At 32.5% G+C, this 23,783-nt stretch overlaps 1 pseudogene across 1 annotated transcript in view; it reads left to right on the forward strand.

The window, feature by feature from the left end:
* Window positions 1-796: 796 nt before the first annotated feature.
* The window catches only part of LOC148938549 (bifunctional glutamate/proline--tRNA ligase-like), a 57,961-nt pseudogene continuing 34,974 nt past the window's right edge, over window positions 797-23,783 (forward strand). The window contains exons 1-4 of the transcript XR_016143674.1: window positions 797-1,035; window positions 10,395-10,538; window positions 12,506-12,690; window positions 17,536-17,799. The product of XR_016143674.1 is annotated as a bifunctional glutamate/proline--tRNA ligase-like (transcript). The remainder of the gene's footprint in view (window positions 1,036-10,394; window positions 10,539-12,505; window positions 12,691-17,535; window positions 17,800-23,783) is intronic.

Consider the following 23,783-nt stretch of genomic DNA (forward strand, 5'->3'; position numbering starts at 1 on the left):
AACATTCAAGTAAAGGTACAATAAACACATCACAGAAATAAAATGAGGGAATTACAAGTAGAATTATATCTTCATTCTTGAGAGAGCCAAGAAAATTGTAAAAAAAAGACAAAAATAATAAAATAAAACATACCCAGTTGAAATAGACAAACTTAAAAGATGTCGGTAGAATCAATTCCTTTCTTTGTAAAATTAGTGCTCCCAGCCATAATGAATACCATAGGAATACGTCTTCTCAACATAGGACTAATAACTTCTAATGTCAAATACTGACCAGCATTGAAACAGATAGATATTTATCCATAAACAATGCAGGAACAATAGCGAAGAGTAAAAGCGCATACATCATCAACCACTGCGAGGCTCTTTGACCAGGGATACTCCCTTGAAGCCCTTTTGAAAAAGAGAAGACAAGAAATGCTCTTCATTGCTTTTAAAACAGGCATTTTGACGATTTCATTTCAGCCTCATTTAAGTATCTCTTAAAGTTTAGACTTTATAATCGAATAGAAATTACCTGATTAGATAAAATTCAACGCCTTTTCTAGCCAAATCTCAGTTACATAGCTTCAATTATGCTATTGACCCTCTCTCTACCCTGCTTCGCGTAGTTCAGTTTTGACCACGGCTATGGTTTAAGCTATTGCTAGTTTTGCGCTGTCAAATGAAGAAACCGAACAAAAACAGTTATCTCGTTCCTCATGTGTCCTAAGTTAAGAACTATAATATAACTATAACACAAGCATAACGTAACAGAAGAATGGAGGCAGTTGGTTTAATTTTTCGTCTTTTACAGGGCCTACCCTACTTATGATTTCGCATGTCCCATCGTTGATTCCGAAGAGGGAGTCACACATGCTCTGAGAACAACAGAATACCATGATAGAAATGACCAGTACTACTGGCTTTGTGATGCTTTGGGCATAAGAAAGCCTTATATTCACGACTACGCCCGATTGTGTATGAATAATACAGTTCTATCGAAGAGAAAGCTTACAAGGTTTGTCAACGAAGGATATGTTGATGGATGGTTAGTTTCTTCTTTTTAATTATATTTCTTTAAACAGAATATTTTTTTTTCAATATAGGTTTATTGAAAAATAAAATAATATAGTTTATTATGCTTTGTAGTGTGCTGTTTTATGGATGGTTAGTCCTAAGCATTCCTCAGTTACTCTGGTTTTTTTCCTCTCGTGTTTTTGATCAGAGTAATCTTTACTGAAGTTATATTTATTTTTGGGTGTTTGGCAAACATGCTTTTTTCTAAGGGAAAGCTTGTATGCGTTAGCAAAGAACATGTTGATGGATAGTTATTTATTTCTTTTCAATTTGCATTTCCTTAAACAGAATGTTTTATTCACTAACGGTTTTTGCCTCTCTTGCGCTCGGGGTAAAATCTGGATTATCTCCCCCTCTTGTCTCCCACAACAATTTCAGGGCAAATTAAAAAATAATAATCATTTATTAGTAAAATTATTTTCAGTTTACTAATTAATTAATAATTTATTTTTTAGTTCATTGTTTTTTAAATTACTTAAATATTATTAATTATTTTGAATTAATTATTTAATTAATATTGTTTAATTGTTTTTATTTTTAATTTATTTTGTCAATTCATTAATAATGTATAATTTACTAATTGCGCCCTCTACTTTATTTTTATAAAAATGAAATTTCAAAAATTACAAAATATTATAACCGTTAGATTGTTTATTGGAAATTTTGAGCCCTTAGAATGTCTACACGGGGGACAAACGCCCTTTTTTCCCCCATAAAACTGCCTCTGATTTTATTTAATAGTCTAATATTCTTTATTAGCCATGTATTTTGCTGTCGTATGACTTATTTTCTCGCTTTTCATTCTTCATTCTGTCGCTTACTTAGATTTTTTTCTCTCATTTTTTTTATCAACATATTATATATCTATTTGTAAGTTTTTTTAAAAAAAAATTTTTGTTTATTAGAAATACTGTATACTTTGATCGATGGTTAGTTTCATTTGTTTTTTTTTTATCTCTTTACAATGTTTTTCAATATTCTAATATATATCTTTTCCTAGTATGTGTTAATCCATTTTTGACTGAACTTCCCCTGTTTCCTTTTTGCCCCGTCGCTCACTTTGATTTTGTACTCTGACCTTGTAGACTGATATACTACTAACTACACTACATTATGTAGCTCATAGCTTTGGGGGCACGACCCGGCAGTATAGTTGGAATCAGTACAGCTGCAATTCTTTATAAATTAACTGGTCTCAATTTATTGATACATAATTCGGTTATAAATGGTGAATTATTTTCGCTTCGATTAAGTAGTAATTTACTGTGATTTTACTGATTTACTTTGATTTACTGTGATTCTACTGTGATTTACTGTGATTCAGTAGACAGAATATACAGTACCGACAAAGGCTATACTCCCCGTTAAAAAAAATGTGAAACAGATTTAAAACCATACAAGATTCATACTCCGCCATCACGCACGCGCATGACAAATGTTTCCGATCTACACATCACGAGGAAATTATGGAAATTGAACTAAGGTTATGACGTATATTGCCAGGGACGATCCGCGCGGTATCAGATGTGTATCATGTTTGGAAAAAGAAGACGCTACAGTCTACAGTGGACGTAAAAGATGCAGCACTGGCTTAAGTTTGTAAGCCTCCTGGGAGATAGGTTAGCAAATGCAGCTTATTTGTGGATGTTACGGTCGAAGCGGATAGGATCAAATAAAACCTGTTTTACAAGGAGCAGGACTATCAAAGTCGTTTATTGTTATTAACAAAACATAGAGGCTTTTGTTGGTTGCTGATTATACAAAAATAAAATGAGACACCTGCAGCAACTAATAAAATCAAATACTACTACAAAAAACAAAAATCAATACTTGATATTTCAAAATTAAAGCTGGGGTCCTCATATTCATACTGGTAAATATCATTAATGGGCAATGAGCTCTTGAATTGTGCACAGCTTTCAGTAAATAGACACGTGAATAATGTGGTACTGACTTAAAGCTCTGAGTCTTTGACTAGTTAGCAAATGCAGCTTATTTGGGGTTGCCACGGTAGAAACTGAAAAGATCTTGGCTGCATTAAACAGAAGCTGTATTAGGTGGAGTAGGACTATCATATGTTTGAGATGACTGGCTTAATTGTTAGATTTATTACTACCACAGCAAAGAAAGATTTTTCTTCTCGTGCATAATACAAAGATACAATAAAACACGTGGAGTAACTAATACCAATGCAACAAACACAAATCAACACTTCATACTTCAGAACTAGAGCTGGGTTTGTATGAGTTTTTTATGTTTTTCAGTTTTTATGAGTCAGCCCAAGAATTGGCTTCTTAAGTCTCTCAATTCTGTCCAAGAATTGGTATTTTGTTATGGAGGTAATGGGATTTGTGGCATGGATCTTGACTCCGTTTTGATGAATCAGCCAATAGTAATCAAAATCAAAATATTTGTACTTCCGCTATCAAAGGAACACTGTGGACATAGAATTGCGAAAATTTATTCTTAACATTGAAGCCACATTTTGGAGGTATCGTGATAAGTCGTTGTGTTTGCTAAGATCATAAGGCAGTCTTAGGGCCCGGTGAAGGAAGCCTCACTTAATACGGTAAGTAAGAACCTGCCTAAAGTCTACATGTTCTTATAACTTAGCATTTTCAGCCTCATACTAGAGCTGGGATCTTCTAATTCATACTGGTGAAAATCACTGCTGGCTAATGAGCTCTTGAATTGTGCAAGGCTTTCAAAATATACGACATCATTTGAAAGATGGTTAGGGCGGTTAAATCTCGAAAATCATAACTATTCGAACCGATCTTCTATTAACTATTGAGGGACCCGACAAAGCAAGGATGTTGCCTAGTAGCTCTGAAGAACATACTCAGATCTATATTATCAGTATAATGGACAAGTCTTGAAATTAAATTCTTGAATTCCAGATTTGAATCCGGAAAGTAAGAAAATCGGAGACATTGAAGTTTTATGCCTATACTAAAAAGGTTTTTGATTTGAAATTTTATTTTAGATTTGACTTACAAACCGAAATGTTTGAGTCTTGATTTTATATTTGAATGAATTTTATATCGAAAAAAGAATTTTTGAAAGAAGAATGCTGGTCCCAGGTACTCTTCTATTCACTTCTGAGCGACACAACTTGCAAGAACGTCGCCTAGTAGCTCTGACATGCGAAATCTGAAGAACATACTTGGCTCCATATTATCAGTATGATGGACATTCCTTGAATTACAGATTTGAATCCAGTACGTAATATCAGAGACATTGTAGTTCTATGCATATGCGAAAGGTGTTTTCTCTATGAAATTTTCTATAAATTTGAATTACCGACCGAATCGTCTGTGTCTTGATTTTATATTTAAATGAATTGTCTATTGAAAAAAGGATTTTTGAAAGAAGAATGCTGGTCCCAGGTACTCTTCTATTCACTTCTGAGCGACACAACTTGCAAGAACGTCGCCTAGTAGCTCTGACATGCAAAATCTAAAGAACATACTTGGCTCCATATTATCAGTATGATGGACATTCCTTGAATTCCAGATTTGAATCCAGGAAGTAATATCAAAGACATTGAAGTTTTATACATATGCGAAAGGGGTTTTCGTTTTGAAATTTTTTATAAATTTGACTTAACGACCGAATCGTCTGTGTCTTGATTTTATATTTAAATGAATTGTCTATTGAAAAAAGGATTTTTGAAAGAAGAATGCTGGTCCCAGGTACTCTTCTATTCACTTCTGAGCGACACAACTTGGAAGAACGTCGCCTAGTAGCTCTGACATGCGAAATCTGAAGAACATACTTGGCTCCATATTATCAGTATGATGGACAATCCTTGAATTCCAGATTTGAATCCAGGAAGTAATATCAAAGACATTGAAGTTTTATGCATATGCGAAAGGGGTTTTCGCTTTGAAATTTTATATAAATTTGACTTACCGACCGAATCGTCTGTGTCTTGATTTTATATTTGAATGAATTGTCTATTGAAAAAAGGATTTTTGAAAGAAGAATGCTGGTCCCAGGTACTCTTCTATTCACTTCTGAGTGACACAACTTGGAAGATCGTCGCCTAGTAGCTCTGACATGCGAAATCTGAAGAACATACTTGGCTCCATATTATCAGTATCATTGACAATTCTTGAAATCCAGATTTGAATCCAGGAAGTAATATCAGAGACACTGAAGTCTTATGCATATGCGAAAGAGGTTTTCCCTTTGAAATTTTATATAAATTTAGCTTACCGACCGAATCGTCTGGGTCTTGATTTTATATTTGAATGATTTGTCTATCGAAAAAAGAATTTTTGAAAGAAGAATGCTGGGCTCAGGTACTCGTCTATTCACTTCTGAGTGACACAACGTGGAAGATCGTCGCCTAGTAGCTCTGACATGCAAAATCTAAAGAACATTCGTGGCTCCATCTTATCAGTATCATTGACAATTCTTTAATTCCAGATTTGAATCAAGGAAGTAATAACAAAGACACTGAAGTTTTATGCATATGCTAAAGAGGTTTTCGCTTTGAAATTTTATATAAAATTGACTTACAGACCGAATCGTTTGTGTTTTGATTTTATATTTAAATTAATTATAAAATATAATAAAGGTTTCAAAAGGAAAGGGCTATCCCCAAATGCCAATTACTCTTGTCTCAGATATAATTTAGAAGTGAGGGACGTGGCTCCACTTGAAATGGAGTTCTTGAAATAGAGTGGCCCCTTGGAGAAGTGGAGTGTTTATAGAGGGCCAGCTACTTTCTCATTTCAGAAGTAATTTTTATGATTATACTCTCAAGGTCCCAGGAATCCTGCAGACGACTATGAAATGGATATTAATGAAATGTTGTGGAAAATATGTTGTTTTAAGCTCATTTTTTTGGAGATGTGGGGGGATATTGATATTTTTGTTATTTATATTGTAATGCGTATTATTGGATATTGTGTTGTATGGCCTTGTTTGGCTTATAATAAAAAATTTATTATGGAAAACTGAGAAGAGATGAACCTTCGGCTATTTAAGATGGATTCATCAGGAACTAATAACTACTAGTACGATTAATAGTGTGATCTATCAGAACTAGAAAAGTTCAAAATAACCTTAATTTAATATTAAATTAAGCACTTAATAATAATATAGTAATGAAATATTATATATATATATATATATATATATATATATATATATATATATATATATATATATATATATATATATAAATATTAATAAACAATTACAATATAGTATAACAATTATAATATAGTATAGAATAACATAAATATGGTAATAAATAATAATACAATTTTGATTTCAATTGAAGGTCTAGGTTTATGTGGATCCAATTGAAAATCATTTGGAAGCAGGTAGGTTTTTTTATTTTCTGGAATTCAGAAGATACTGAAAAATTCTTTTGTTTTATTTTGTTTAAATATGAAGCAGTCCGTCATAGTTTAATTTTTAGAACACAGGCCGCTCAAATAAAATCCCGGATGGAACAGTGGAGACTGGGAAAGAGATAAATGACTTTAAAATCTACTAGTACGACTAACAACTCACTATTGCACCATGCTGCCTGAGGCCAACAGGACTACGCGCGCTCCTTCTCCATCCCAATCTATTCAAAGCTTCCCTCTTTACATCCTCCCAAGAAGTTCTAATTTCCTTGAATTCCTTTCTTACGACCTTGTTCCACCCCATTCAGGGATGAACAGCTTTTTTTTAACCCTAGATTTGGCCGAAATGGAGGATGTTTGACAATCTGTCATCCTTAATCCGCAAAATGTGTTCTAGCCATTTCAACCTTTCTGTCATTATAACCCTAAGAAGTGCGTTAGAATCGTATTTTTGGTACCTATTAATTCCAATTTAAAATCGATAATCTGTTGTTTTTTTTTCAAGGGATGATCCAAGAATGCCTACTGTTCGCGGAGTGCTTCGAAGAGGAGTTTCTAAGAATCTTTTCATCCTAAAGATGAAAAGATTGGGTATAAAATGGTTTGGACGGCACCAAAAGTGTTAATTGAGGCTGCTGATGCTGAAATGTTGATGGTAAATGTTAAGTGTTTTTATTTAATTGTTTTTATTTTTAATTTATTTTGTCAATTCAGTAATAATGTATAATTTACTAATTGCGCCCTCTTCTTTATTTTTATAAAAACGAAATTTCAAAAATTACAAAATATTATAACCGTTAGATTGTTTATTGGAAATTTTGAGCCCTTAGAATGTCTACACGGGGGGCAAACGCCCTTTTTTTCCCCATAAAACTGCCTCTGATTTTATTTAATAGTCTAATATTCTTTATTAACCATGTATTTTGCTGTCGTATGACTTATTTTCTCGCTTTTCATTCTTCATTCTGTCGCTTACTTAGATTTTTTTTTCTCATTTTTGTGATAAACATAGTATATATCTATTTGTAAGTTTTTTAAAAACAAATTTTTGCGTATGAGAAAGCCTGTATACATTAGTAAAGGACAAATTAATCGATGGTTAGTTTTATTTGTTTTTTTTATTTCTTTACAATGTTTTTCAATATTCTAATATATATCTTTCCCTAGTATGTGTTAATCCCTTTTTGACTGAACTTCCCCTTTTTCCTTTTTGCCCCGTCGCTCACTTTGATCTTGCACTCTGACCTCGTAGACTGATATACTGCTACCTACACTACATTATGTAGCTCATAGCTTTGGGGGCACACGTGAATAATGTGGTACTGACTTAAAGCTCTGAGTATTTGACTAGTTAGCAAATGCAGCTTATTTGGGGATGCCACGGTAGAAACAGAAAAGATCTTGGCTGTATTAAACAGAAGCTGTATTAGGTGGAGTAGGACTATCATATGTTTGAGATGAGTGGCTAAATTGTTAGATTTATTACTACCACAGCAAAGAAAGATTTTGCTTCTCTTGCATAATACAAAGATACAATAAAACACTTGGAGTAACTAATACTAATGCAACAAACACAAATCAACACTTCATATTTCAGAACTACAGCTGGGTTTGTATGAGTTTTTTTATGTTTTTCAGTTTTTATGAGTCAGCCCAAGAATTGGCTTCTTAAGTCTCTCAATTCTGTCCAAGAATTGGTATTTTGTTATGGAGGCAATGGGATTTGTGGCATGGATCTTGACTCAGTTTTGATGAATCAGCCCATAATAATTAAAATCAAAATATTTCTACTTCCGCTATCAAAGGAACAATGTGGACATTGAATTGCGAAAATTTAGTCTTAACATTGAAGCCACATTTTGGAGGTATTGTGATAAGTTGTTGTGTTTGCTAAGATCATAAGGCATTATTAGGGCCCAGTGAAGGAAGCCTTACTTAATACGGTAAGTAAGAACCTGCCTAAAGTCTACATGTTCTTATAACTTAGCATTTTCAGCCTCACACTAGAACTTGGATCCTCTAATTCCTACTGGTGAAAATCACTGCTGGCTAATGAGCTCTTGAATTGTGCAAGCCTTTCAAAATATACAACATCATCTGAAAGATGGTTAGGGTGGTTAAATCTCGAAAATCAAAACTATTCGAACCGATCTTCTATTAACTATTGAGGGACCAGACAAAGCAAGGATGTTGCCTAGTAGCTCTGAAGAACATACTCAGATCTATATGATCAGTATAATGGACAAGTCTTGAAATGAAATTCTTGAATTCCAGATTTCAGCCCGGGCAGTAAGAAAATCGGAAACATTGAAGTTTTATGCCTATACTAAAAAGGTTTTTGATTTAAAATTTTATTTTAGATTTGACTTACGAACCGAAACGTTTGAGTCTTGATTTTATATTTGAATGAATTGTCTATCGAAAAAAGATTTTTTGAAAGAAGAATGCTGGGCCCAGGTACTCTTCTATTCACTTCTGAGCGACACAACTTGCAAGAACGTCGCCTAGTAGCTCTGACATGCGAAATCTGAAGACTTGGCTCTTCAGATTTCTGAAATCTAACATACTTGGCTCCATATTATCAGTAGCATTGACAATTCTTGAATTACAGATTTTAATCCCGGAAGTAATATCAAAGACACTGAAGTCTTATGCATATGCGAAAGGGGTTTTCGCTTTGAAATTTTATATAAATTTGACTTGCCGACCGAATCGTTAGTGTTTTGATTTTATATTTGAATGAAGTATAAAATAGAATAAAGGTTTCAAAAGGAAAGGGCTATCCCCAAATACCAATTACTCTTGTCTCAGATGTAATTTAGAAGTGAGGGACGTGGCCCCACTTGAAGTGGAGTTCTTGAAATGGAGTGGCCCCTTGAAGAAGTGGAGTTTTTATAGAGGGCCAGCTACTTTTTCATTTCAGAAGTAATTTTTATGATTATACTCTCAAGTTCCCAGGAATCCTGCAGACGACTATTAAATGGATATTAATGAAATGTTGAGGAAAGCATGTTGTTTTAAGCTCATTTGTCGGGGGATATTGATATTTGTTTTATTTATATTGTAATGCGTATTATTGGATATTGTGTTGTATGGCCTTGTTTGGCTTATAATAAAAATTTTATTATGGAAAACTGAGCAGAGATGAGCCTGCGGCTATTTAAGATGGATTCATCAGGAACTAATAACAACTAGTACGATTAATAGTGTGACCTATCAGAACTAGAAAAGTTCAAAATAACCTTAATTTAATATTAAATTAAGCACTTAATAATAATATAGTAATGAAATATTATATATATATATATATATAAATATTAATAAACAATTACAATATAGTATAACAATTATAATATAGTATAGAATAACATAAATATGGTAATAAATAATAATACAATTTTGATTTCAATTGAAGGTCTAGGTTTATGTGGATCCAATTGAAAATCATTTTGAAGTAGGAAGGTTTTTTTATTTTCTGGAATTCAGAAGATTCTGAAAAATTCTTTTGTTTTTATTTTGTTTAATTATGAAGCAGTCCGTCATAGGTTAATTTTTAGAACACAGGCCGCTCAAATAAAATCCGGGATGGAACAGTGGAGACTGGGAAAGAGATAAATGAATTTAAAATGTACTTCTACGACTAACAACTCACTATTGCACCATGCTGCCGAGGCCAACAGGATTACGCGCGCTCCTTCTCCATCCCAATCTATTCAAAACTTCACTCTTTACATCCTCCCAAGAAGTTCCAATTTCCTTGAATTCCTTTCTTACGACCTTCTTCCACCCCATTCAGGGATGACCAGCTTTTTGTTTGACCCTAGATTTGGCCGAAATGGAGGATGTTTGACAATACGTCATCCTTAATCCGCAAAATGTGTCCTAGCCATTTCAACCTTTCTGTCATTATGGCCCTAAGAAGTGCGTTAGAATCGTATTTTTGGTACCTATTAATTCCAATTTAAAATCCAAGAATGCCTACTGTTCGCGGAGTGCTTCAAAGAGGAATGACTGTGGAAGGACTTCAAAATTTTATTATTGCTCAATGATAATCACTATCTTTAGTCAACATGGGCTTGGACAAAATTTGGGCCATTAATCAGCAGGTAAGTGCATACAAATAATTTTTCCGCTTGTCCGCAGTTGAATAATCTGTTTGTTGAAATGGAGCAAGTCTAGTGCCAATGTAGAGAATTTCTAAGAACTATTGAGAATCCGAAAGTTTAGTATTTTTCTTTTTAAAAAGGTCATAGATTCTAAATATCCTGGATCGCCCTCATTGACAGTCAGCAAGGCCGGATCCAGGATTTCTGTTAGGGGAGGGGGTGCAAAATATGTTGATCCGATAAACTTGCATTAGGAGCAAGTTTAATTAACGTAAACTTTCTTTAATTAAGTAAATTACACTACTTTAGACTACGTTAGGGGGGGGGGCCGGGATCGGCCACTGACTGTCAGGGTGTTCTATATAATGTTTTGTTGAAGTGTAAGATACGTTGCTCGGATATGATTTCGTTAGCATATCAGAGAGACACTTGAATCTTGAATACTTCATTCTTTGATTGCTATGACATTCATATTATTATTATTGTAACAAAGTATTATTAACAATTCCAAAACTTCTAAGAGTTTATTACGAGGGGTATCGAAAAAGTATGTTTTAGAATTAAAAATAAACAACGTATAAGAAAGTAAATTCATTATGCAGTTGAAAGCGCACTAAGACCCGCTCTTGGCGGTTACAGAGGAAAACTTTTTCTACTTTTGGATAGCCCTTTGAGATATGAATTACAGCACGGACAATACAGTTTATGTAAATTTAGACATATTCTGGATCTGAAATTTCGGTGCTTTCAATATAGTGTTTATGATTAATGGTACTAAATAGTACATCAGATAATCGTAATCTTAATTAAAATTTTATGCTGCTAGACGTTTACCCGTTATTAAAGAAAGCTAAAAAAATGTAAGAAAAATGGACCAAAAAAATATGAGGTTGCTTTCTTCATGCTGAGTACTATTACTCTAAATATATTAATATTGTGGTAAGGTAGTCAAATATAAATCTTGAAAGACCCTTTGAGTCTGAAGCTATTGCACTTTCAATGCTTTGTTTTCGTTAAATTTGACTACATACAAAATTAAAAAATCCTAATTTTAGTTAGTTTTTTTTTTTTGCTGTTAAAAATATCCCTTTTAAAATAAAATAAGCTTACAAATGATTTTTATGCATAAAACTTGTCCCCAAAAAAGGGAAGAGAAATCAATATTTTTGAAACAACCCCTATGTTTCGTTCCTTTTTATTACAATGATTAAAAATATTTTAGTCAGGTCGTTCAGTAATCAGAATAGAATTTTGGCAAACCATTCAGACTTTAAATTGCTGCTCTGTCAATACAGCGGGTTGACTTCGAATAAAACACAGTTTAAAAGAATACAAAATAATGTTTTATCTGTAGATTTATTAGCACTTACTAGTGACAAATAAAATATATATAGATATTTTAGTCCGATCGCAGAGCAACCAAAATATTAATTTTAACAACCTATTGAAAATTAAATTGCACCATTTTCTATACAGTGCATATAACTGAAAATGTCATTTTGCGTATACAGTTTTTGGCGTCAATAAGATGGCGACTTTTTCGTTTTTTGTTGTCTTTTCCAGTCGTTTTTCTGTATATGATACTTGTTAATTAAACGAAAAACACTAAATAATTAATCTTATGTTAGATATAAGAAATATGGTTTAGTAGCCGAGTTATGGGTGATTCAATGCATTGGACTTAGACAGAATGCATTGGAAATGTATAGTTTGAGCTATATATTTGCACATTAGGGGAGTGGGTGTTAGGTTAGGTCATGGGCGCTGTTCAAATACCTTACCTTACCCCTCCCTCCTTTAATGTGCAAATATATAGCCCAAATTATATAAGCATATAAACTTAATATTATACTTCATTAGGATTAACCCTACTTCATTTCTTGGCTGTGTTTCGTTTAATTAACAATTGCCCTGTATATATTTATTGCAAATAGAAACCTAGTTGAAATTCAGTTTTATCTTTTCAGGTAGTTGAACCAATTGCCCCACGTTACACTGCCATTGAGAAGGAGGGAAGAGTTCCGGTATTTATAAGCGGGGCTAAAGGGGAAGCGCTGACAGTTCAAAAGCATCCTAAAGAGGAAAAGATTGGGTATAAAATGGTTTGGACGGCACCAAAAGTGTTAATTGAGGCTGCTGATGCTGAAATGTTGAAGGTAAATGTTAACTGAATAATACATCGTGAAATTTATTATATTTATCACAAAAATTTACAAATTATCTAGTGTTGATGCGAAACTATTCACGTCTTAACAATTATTTTGCACTAAATAGTTACATGGAACGAGAGAGAAAAAAAAACATTAAATGGGCAAAACACTCTTTATTTAGCCCAATAAACGGGCTAAATACTCTAGTTAACAAAAAAGCTTCGGTGGATATCTTAGTATCCAGCACATGTATTAAGACAATTGAGGCATGCTGAATGAAAATTGGCAAACTGTTTGAAATATCTGACTGAAATATCGCCCACCGTTATTAAGATATCTGATATTAACTATTTATTCTTATATATTTTAATCCAACGAAAGAGGATTAAAAATATGTTCCGGTCGGTATCTTGAAATCTGTAGTTTTCAGAGCAAATAGAGCAGAACAATTTTAAGAGATATAATAAGCACGAAAAAATACATTAAAAAAAGATTCAGGTATAAGAATTAGTGTGCAAATGAGCTCTTAAACATCTCTCTGTGATGTGTTTATCCAACTTTATCCAGTAAAAGGGTATTAAAAATATTTTTTTTTATATATCTTGAAAACCTGACTTGATAGAGCAAATAGTTTTCAGATTTATAATAAACACGAAAAAACTACACTAGGAAAAGATTCAGGTATAAGAATTAGTGTACAAATGAGCTCTTAAACATCTATCTGTGATGTGTTTATAGAACGAAATCCAGTAAAAGGGTAAAAAAAATTGTTTTTTTTATACCCTTAAAACCTGACTTGATAGAGCAAATAGTTTTCAGATTTATAATAAGCACGAAACAACTACATTAGAAAAAGATTCAGATATAAGAATTAGTGTGCAAATGAGCTTTTAAACATCTCTCTGTGATGTTTTTATCCAACGAAATCCAGTAAAAGGGTATTAAAAAATATGTTTTTTTTTTATATCTTGAAAACCTAACTTGATAGAGATAATATTTTTAAGATCTGTAATAATCACGAAAAAACTACATTAGGAAAAGTTTCAGGCAATAAAATTAATATGAAAATGAGCTCTTAAACATCTCTCTGTGATGTTTTTATCCAACGAAATAAAGTAAAAACGTATAAAAAAATATGTTTTTTTTTATATCTTTAAAACATAAATCGATAGATTAAATATTAGTCAGATTTATAATAAAATCGAAAAAACTATATTAGGAAAAGATTCAAATATAAGAATTAGTGTGCAAATGAGCTCTTAAACATCTCTCTGCGATAAGTTTATCCAACGAAATCCAGTAAAAGGGTATTAAAAAATATGTTTTTTTTTATGTCTTGAAAACCTGACTTGATAGAGCAAATAGTTTTCAGATTTATAATAAGCACGAAAAAAATATATTAGAAAAAGATTCAGGTATAAGAATTAGTTTGCAAATGAGCTCTTAAACATCTCTCTGTGATGTGTTTATACAAAGAAATCCAGTAAAAGGGTATAAAAAAATATGTTTTTTTTTATATCTTGAAAACCTGACTTGATAGAACAATAGTTTTCATATTTATAATAAACACGAAAAAACTACATTAGAAAAAGATTCAGATATAAGAATTAGTGTGCAAATGAGCTCTTAAACATCTCTCTGTGATGTGTTTATTCAATGAAATCCAGTAAAAGGGTATAAAAAAAATATTTTTTATTTTTATTTTGAAAACTTGACTTAATAGAGCAAATAGTTTTCAGATTTATAATAAGCACGAAAAAACTACATTAGAAAAAGATTCAGATATAAGAATTTTTGTGCAAATGAGCTCTTAAACATCTCTCTGTGATGTGTTTATCCAACGAAATCCAGTAAAAGGGTATTAAAAAATATTTTTTTTTTATATCTTGAAAACCTGACTTGATAGAGCTAATAGTTTTCAGATTTATAATAAGCACGAAAAAACTACATTAGAAAAAGATTCAGATAAAATAATTAGTGTGCAAATGAGCTCTTAAACATCTCTCTGTGATGTGTTTATCCAACGAAATCCAGTAAAAGGGTATTAAAAATATGTTGTTATTTTTATATCTTGAAAACCTGACTTGATAGAGCAAATAGTTTTCAGATTTATAATAAGCTCGAAAAAACTACATTAGAAAAAGATTCAGATAAAAAAATTAGTGTGCAAATGAGCTCTTAAACATCTCTCTGTGATGTGTTTATCCAAATAAATCAAGTAAAAGAGTATAAAAAAATATGTTTTTTTTTACACCCTTAAAACATGAATTGATAGATCAAATAGTTTTCAGATTTATAATGAACACTAAGAAACTACACTAGGAAAAGATTTAAGTATAATAATTTACGTTAAAATGAGCTCTTTAACATCTTTTTGTGATGTGTTTATAAAATGAAATCAATTAAAAGGGTATAAAAAAATATGTTTTTTTTTATATCTTGAAAAACTGACTTGATAGAGCAAATAGTTTTCAGATTTATAATAAGCACGAAAAAACTACATTAGAAAAAGATTCAGATATAAGAATTAGTATGCAAATGAGCTCTTAAACATCTCTCTGTGATTTGTTTATTAAACGAAATCCAGTAAAATTGTGTAGAAAAATATGTTTTTTTATATATCTTTAAAAACTGACTTGATAGAGTAAATAGTTTTCAGATTTTTTATAAACAAGAAAAAAATGCATTAGGAATAGTTTCTAATATATTAATTAGCATGCAAATGAGCTCTTAAGCATCTCTTTGCGATTTGTTTATTGAATGAAATAAAGTTAAAGTTTATTAACAAATATGTTTTTTTTTACACATTAAAAAAAAAAATTTATAATATTTTTATGATTTATAATAATCAATAAACAACTAAATTATGAAAAGATTCAGGCATAATAATTAGTATGCAAATGAGCTATTTAACCTCTCTATGTGATGTGTTTATACAAATAAATCCAGTAAAAAGGTATTAAAAAATATGTTTTTTTTTATATCCTGAAAACCTGAATGGATAGAGCAAATAGTTTTCAAATTTATAATGAACCCGAAAAAACTAGACTAGGAAAAGATATAGAGATAAGAATTAGTTTTCAAATGCGCCCTTAAGCATCTCTCTATGATGATTCATCCAACGAAATCCAATACAAGGGAATTAAAAAATGTTTCTTTTAAATTTTGAATGCTGTCGTCAAACAATTGTCAGGTTTGTCATCAGCATGACCAACTACCTTTAGAAAAAGATATAGAGATAGAACTAGTGTGCGAATGAGCTCTTATAACATCTCTCTATGACGATTCATCCAACGAAATTCTACAAAAGTGGACTACAAAATATATTTTTGTTTATAACTTGAAAACCCGATGTGAGAGGAAACCTGTTTGCAGATGTATAATCATGCTGTAAAACGAGTAACATTAATAGAGAAAAATAATAAAAATTATTTATGCTTCATATACTGGTACCTTAATGTATGTTCAATCTTACAGACCACTATTAACAATATTGCAAACGCAGACCAATTACCAATATAGATAACACAGACCTACCACTAAATTTAAGTGCAAACATTCAAATCTTTGGTGGATGCGTTTCTACAAAAACTGTAGAAACGCATCAAGATGTGTTTATATTAATGTTTTTACGTTTTTACGTAACAGTTGGACAATAATTTCAGGGGGGGAGGGGGGTAAACACCCTAACCCCCTCCCCCCTGAATACGACCTTGATTATACGTACTGCGGAAAAATGTATGTATGAAGCTATATTTATTTTAACGCAATTTTTAAGTTGTATATGGAGATCAAAGAATAAGGATCAAGTCATTCTATATTCCATTCACTTGCTGTGTTCTGATTAAGTTGAAAATTGGCATCTATATTAATTCCTACCTTAGTTAAAATAATTTTCACTTTAATAGTCCAGGCCCAGAATAAGAGACCCAGAATAAAAATGCCCCCTCTCCCAATATTGAACCCCATCTTTGAACAACGGGCAGCTTGAATAACTTACAGCCCTTGTCCCAGGGGCTGTGAAGGACCACGTCATCTCTGGAAGCATAATTAGCTGAACCTGAATTCAAAATAATGTATTCTGCAGTAGGCATCAAGACATGACTAATTGTAGAAAAAAGCCAAGACATAGCCCGAGTAATTGAGAGGCAAGAATGTTTAAATGGCTATGTTGAACAAAATGCTATCCCAAAATTTGATCGAACTTTTTTTTGGGGGGGGGGAGGTTTAGTGTCGAAAAATTGTAGTGAAACGCTTTTCTCTAAATAAAAATTCATGGAGTTGGCAAATTTTTTTTTAGGCAGTGTACTCGCTACGTGAGGAATTAAAGGACATAGTTATTAAAAAAAATAATCACATTGTGTGTGATTGTATTACACACAATCTTTACATAGCGCATAAAAGAGTTTTTTAAATGCATTTTTGCCACTTTTTTGCATGTCGGACAAAGATTTCGGGGGTTCAAACCTGGGACTCCCCTCCCTGGATATGGCCTTGACCTCTAACAAATAATTTCTCGTAAAAGGGCGCTAACTTTGTGGCACCTCGTATGCTGAAATCTACAGGAAGAGTTGCCAGCCAGAGAGTTGCCTATTTGGCTCATGACACCTCGAATACTGCCAACCATTCTAAGCTTTTAACTTCCGTTACGAAGGGAAACTAGAAATCCTCATAGAAATTGAGTTTTTAATAGTAACTTTTGGAAGCTTTATAGTTTGTGAGGTATTTTTGTGTTTTAATTCAATCCGGTATCCCAATTTCTTCTGCTTAATCCAGATTAATTTTCACTTCAACTTATTACTCCAGTTCATACTCAGTAAATAGTTGATTTGAGTTTTAACTGAATTTTAGGAAGGAGAAAATAGCACGTTTGTCAACAATGGAAACGTAATGATAAAGAAAATTCACCGCAAATACGGAAAAGTTGAATCTATTGAAGGGGATGCCAACTTGGACGACAAGGACTACAAGAAAACATTAACGATTACGTGGCTCGCAGATACGCCTAAAGCCCCTTTGATCCCTACTGTCGAAGTGGATTTCGTTCATTTAATCAACAAATCTGTGCTGGACAAAGAGGAAGACTTTAAACAGTTCATTGGTCATCAGACTTGGGTATGTCTTAGTTTGTCTCCCTTCTCTTTTATCATTCCATCGATCTTTTTCCATGGTTGTGTATAAAGTCCTCACTCTTTGGGAAGGATGATAGTCAACGATTTTGTGATGGGGATTTGTCTGATGCATTAAACGAATCGTCAAGTATCATAAAGTAATGTCTTGTAATATTTGGTCTTTTTCCTTGGTTGTGCATACAGTCCTCACCCTTAGGAAAAGATTATTTTTTCCAAGAGGAATTTTTTTGATGCATTGGACGAGGCGTAATGTATCATAAAATAATGTATAATCGTAATATAATATATGATCCGCATATAATCGTAATGTACTGGACAAATGATTGTTATGCATGAGGGCTGTTTTTAAGACTTAACTTCACCGGCCTCCATAACCAATACCGTTGAGCACGATTTTTTCTCTCTAACCGTTGAAAGGACAATTCCGTGACTTCTGTAACCAAAGCGTATCCATCTTCTAATTTTACCACCCTGGTTTAAATTATTACATAAATTTAGTGGCCAAACCACTATTGTTCCGTGGTCGATTTAAAGGACAGTTCCGTGACTGTTCGGACGGAAATCACACGTCTTTTAAATTTTACCGACCTGGTTTAAAGTATTAAATAAATATAGTGGTAAACACCACTATTATTCCGTGGTCGATGTAAAGAACAGTTCCGTGACTGTTCAGGGACTAAAACTCTCCCGTATTTTAAATTTTACCACCATGGTTTAAAGTATTACATAAATATAGTAGTGAACATCGCTATTGTTCCGTTGCCATTTTAAAAAACAGTTCCATGACTTTTCTTTGACCAACGCATGGTCATCTTTTTAAAATTTTACTACCCTGGTTTAAAGTATGGAATAAATATAGTGGGAAACACCATTGTTGTTCCGTGGCCGTTTTGAAGACAAGTTCCTTGACTAAAACACGTCTGCCTCCAGTTACAGTTTCTGATTTTTGGTAATTTATCATTATACCGTGAATATTACTGTTTTTCCGTGAATGCTTATAAGACTTAGTGACTTTTAACATTACAATTTTGTCCAGGAGATCTGTACTGAATTTTTTTTCAAAAAAAAAAATTGTTCAAGGTTAAAAGCTATAAAAGGATGTCTGTGCTCATGCCATTATTAGATTGTTTATTAGAGTTGCAGTCATGTTTCTGTTTCGTTGTTCTTGTTTGAAAAGCAACAACTGGCTTGAAAAACTTCTTGGACCATAGCTCCTCCTTCTCTGGAACTGCTTTTTTTCATTTGGGCAAGATTATGATACTCTTTAAATTGACTTTAATTGATACGACTAAATTGACTTTAAATTGATCCGACTTTAAATTGATGATCTTTTATTGAATGATACCGTAAATTCTGATTTTTCTGTAGTGGAAGAGAGCCCTATTTTTTTTACTATATGCTTAATATACTTAACTTGATTTAACAGCATCTACATTTGGTTTCATTATATTTCTTTATTTTTTATAGTATGTTTCAGTTATTTGTCAGGGTTCATGTTATAGTTTTTAAAAGTGAGAACAAGTCCAAAAAAAAATATTATTGGACCTTAGTCCTCACCATTTCATTTGGGCAAGATTGTAATACTTTATTCCCGACTTTAAATTAATGATCTTTTATTGAATGATACCATAAATTCTGACTTTTTTGTAGTAGAAGAGAGCCTTATTTTTTTTTTTACTATATGCTTAATCTACTTAACTTGATTTAACAGCATCTACATTTGGTTTCATTATATTTCTTTATTTTTTATAATATGGTTTAGTTATTTGTCAGGGCTCATGTTATAGTTTTAAAAGTGACAAAAAGCCCGAAAAAAACTATTCTTGGACCTTAGTCCCTCATCACTCTCTAGAAACAACTTTTTTTTCATTTGGGCAGGATTATGATACTTTTTTCCCGACTTTAAATTGATGATCTTTTATTGAATGATACCATAAATTCTGACTTTTTTGTAGTGGAAGAGAGCCCTATTTTTGTATTATATGCTTAATCTACTTAACTTGATTTAACAGCATCTACATTTGGTTTCATTATATTTATTTATTTTATATAATATGGTTCAGTTATTTGTCAGGGTTCATGTTATAGTTTTTAAAGGTGACAACAAGCCCAAAAAAGCTATGCTTGGACCTTAGTCCCTCACCACTCTCTGGAAATATCTTTTTTTTTTTTTCATTTGGGAATGATTAGTATACTTTCTCCTTACTTTAAGTTGATTATAATGAAACCAATAATTGTGACTTTTATTTTTAAAGAGAACCATTTTTTTTTACTATCTTTTTAATATACCTAAATTAATTTAAAAAAATATATATTTGATTTATTTTTATTTATTTTTTTGTATGTTTTTTTTTAATTTGTTTTAAAATTTTTATGTTATAGTATTTAAATGAAAAACTAGATTGAAAAAAAAACCTTTATCGTTCTTTAGTCCATCCCCCCTCTTTGAAACTTTGTTGTTTCTGTTGTTTTTTTTGGGGGGAGGGGGGATGGTAATACTAGTAATTTTTTCATTAAGGGTTGCTGTCATAGTTCTTTTTGTTTTACATTTAGAAAAGCAGCTGCCTGACGATCCCAAACTTAGATATTAAAGAAAGGGGACATAGTTTTCTGAACCGAAATGTCATACTTTTTGTATAAGTAATGCTTCGCACGCATCCTGACAACAAAAATTTTCATTTTTGCATTTATGCAAGTGAACAATGCTAAGGATTTCAGTCTTACTAGAACAGGGATTTTAAAAAATACTTGTTTTTTCATGTAAAACGAGCTGCAATAAAAAAAATTCATAAAAAAGTAGAAAGGCGTAGTTATTTGTTGACCCGAAACTTTGAACAGGAAGAAGATTATCATCTCTCTTCCGGATAAGGAAGAGGAAGGAAGGTTCTCTCTCTCAGGAGGGGAACTCTTCCTGAAGAGAAAGAGAAACAGAAAGGGGGTAGAGACCTCGAATGAGCAAAAGAACAGGCTGAAGAATAAGATTAATCTTTCAAAGTCTGTATAAAAGTATATGGGTAACTTATAAGACTGTGACCTGTTGATAGTTTCGTCAAAAAAAAACCTTAAATTTCATATTTTCTTTTGTTACTCTTGTCATTTTTTAAGCTTTATAATCCTTTTTCTGTCAGGAACTCAGATTAGACATTATCACACTAATATTAAAAATATCAATTAATCTTATTATTACTTTGAAAGAATGTCAAGCGTCGCCAAACGATAGACGGTGTTGATAGTTTTTTTTGTGGAATCTAGCGCCAGTTCCCCTCTTCTAAGTCACTCTTACTCTTTGTGTTGTAACTTTAAGTGTTTTGAAGTGTGCTTAAAGAGCAGCACTTAGATATTAAAACGTGATCACTGTCCGAAAGGTCAAAAGACAAAACTAGGAGTAACTTTTTCTTTATAGATCTAACGTATTTCTCAGGCTTTGAATTTACAGTCTATTTAGTCCATTACTTTTCTAGGAGCAAAGGAGATATTTATATATAGGAGTGAATAAGGGGGAATAACTTGATTAAATAGCATCTAAATTAGGTTTATTTGTTTCTCTATTTCTTGTAATGTTTTTAAGTTATTAGCCAGGGTCGTGGTTAAATTTTTTTATTTTCTCTATTTTTAAAAGCATCAACATGGTTTTACCGAAAACAAGAAAATAAATAAAGGTGACAAATTTAAAATTATGCGCAAGGGTTTCTACATTTGTGACGAGCCATTGCATTTTAGTCCTTTAACATTAGTTGAACACCCAGTACTACTGTTCAAGATTCCAGATGGGAAGCCAGCTCCTGTAGCTACTACACCCCACACCCAGGTTTGTTTGATTTTCTTTGTAAGTTCTGACCCTGTTTGGATAGAAAACAGCTAACCCTACCGATTTTTAGAGGTTAAATATTAGGTGTGAATAATCTTTTTCATACATTAAGATGGCAATGTGGCTGTGTTAGATTTCGGGGGGAGGGCGGTTCAGTCGCCATTCATGTTTTCACCACTCCTATTTAACTTATGCTTTGAATGAGTTGCGAATTTTTAACTATCTTACTGACTCAGAGAGGGTGGTCTAGGTGGGGGCCTCATGGACAGTAAAGAGGTCTTATTGTTTTATCCTCCGACACTAAGGAAGATTCAGTTTTCAGCAATGGCCTCTGGTTCATAAAAACGTAAAGCTAAAAATGATTAACTAAATTCAAAGTTTGTTAGTTCAATGGAAAAAAGTGACACCTTCATATCTTTAGTGGCGTAACTTTTTCGAAATCTTGGGGGGGGGGGGCCAAGTGGGAGCCAATTTTCCCAAAACAAGTGAAAATTATAATAAAAACTGAAAAATAAGCCAATTGGTAGCATAAAGGTACTATATAGTGCTATAAACGTAAATATATAATAAAAAAAGCTGATCCGTTTCTGTTGATGCTTGAATTACGCAGGCGTATCTTAGTTTTGAATAGAGTTTTTAACATACTAATTTTCAGGGAGGGGGAGGGGAAAACCGGGGTCTGGGGGCTCTCTGAGTTATGAAAGGGGCTGTCCCCCCTGCCCTATCTAAAATTATGCTCATTTATCCCCCCCCACACACACAATAATGTATGGCTGAGACTGTAGAGTGATAGATGGGGGGGAGAGAAGGTGAAAGACCCGCCAGAACAAAAACACAGGCGAAATTTAGTTCATCACACATGACCCGTCGCTCATCAAGCCAGGGTGCAATGCAGAATAAACAGCATGAGGTACAAATAAAATGTGTGAGGAGCAAACATAATGAGGTGCAAAGAAAATGCATGGAAAGCAATTAGACTGATGTGTAGGGTATAATAAACAGCAGGATGTGAAAATAAAATGAAGGAGAAGAAAATAGACCGAGTTGTAGTGTAGAATAAACAGCATGAGGTGCAAATAAAATGCATGAGGAGCAAACAGAATGAGGTGCAATGCAGAATAAACAGCATGAGGTGCAAATAAAATGCATGAGGTGCAAATAAAATGCATGAAGAGCAAATAGACCGAGGTGCAGTGCAGAATAAACAGCACAAATATATTGGGATATGTGGATTAAATCCTAGTAAATGGGATTGTGTCTGATATGACTGTTGAAAGGGATAGAAATGTTGCCTGATTGCGTAGATGATACGGAAAATTCTTTCATTTCTATGTAATAAATTTCACTTGATAATTCTGTCATTATTTATAGAACTAAAAACCGTTGTTAATACAAAAGTAAAAACACTGTAAAATTTAAATGTAAAAAAAAATATGAATTGGAATCTTTGAATTGATAAGACTCTTTCAATCGACCCATAATTCTTTGGCTCACGTGTATTGTTTTGAAGGAAAATTTATAATGTTTGACAGAAATTTGACTTGGATACAAAATTTAAAGCTATTTTTTTTTCATAGCTTCCATAATTTTATGTAAATTTTTTTAAGCTTATTATAATATATTAATTTAAGTTCTACGAAATAAAAAGTTGAAAAAAGCAGAAATCTTCTTAAAATACACGCACGAAAAAAAAATCCTAACGAAAAATTTGTCTCGTTTTGGTAAATTGATGTATTTTTGTGTAGTTTCGTTTCTAAAACAGAATACTTCTCAGTAATATGCGTACCATACATCTTTGCCTCCTTGCTGGATATTCAGTAGATAGGAGAGGGGTCAACCCCCAAGTACGGTGAAATAGCAGTGGAGTTTGAGCAATACGATAGGGCTGAGTCTATCTGACTGATCGGAGGTGAGCTGGGTCTTGTAAAAGATCCTAAGTCCATTCTATCCATTTTTGTGAACCCATAGTTGCGTTTACAATGGATCGTATTATTTGATGTTCAAAATTAACACAAACAAATGATTCTGTTACTGTAATTTAGTGTTTTTCAGTGTGGGAGGTGTACTAATAATTAGATTAAAAGCATGGGTTTTCAAAAACCCCTATCAAGATTGAAAAATAAATAATAAAAGACATGTACATGTATATATATATATAT

This window comes from Artemia sp. Qi Xiang Cuo, unplaced genomic scaffold (genome assembly GCF_049724085.1).
Source record: "Artemia sp. Qi Xiang Cuo unplaced genomic scaffold, ASM4972408v1 HiC_scaffold_3142, whole genome shotgun sequence".
NCBI lineage: Eukaryota > Metazoa > Arthropoda > Branchiopoda > Anostraca > Artemiidae > Artemia > Artemia sp. Qi Xiang Cuo.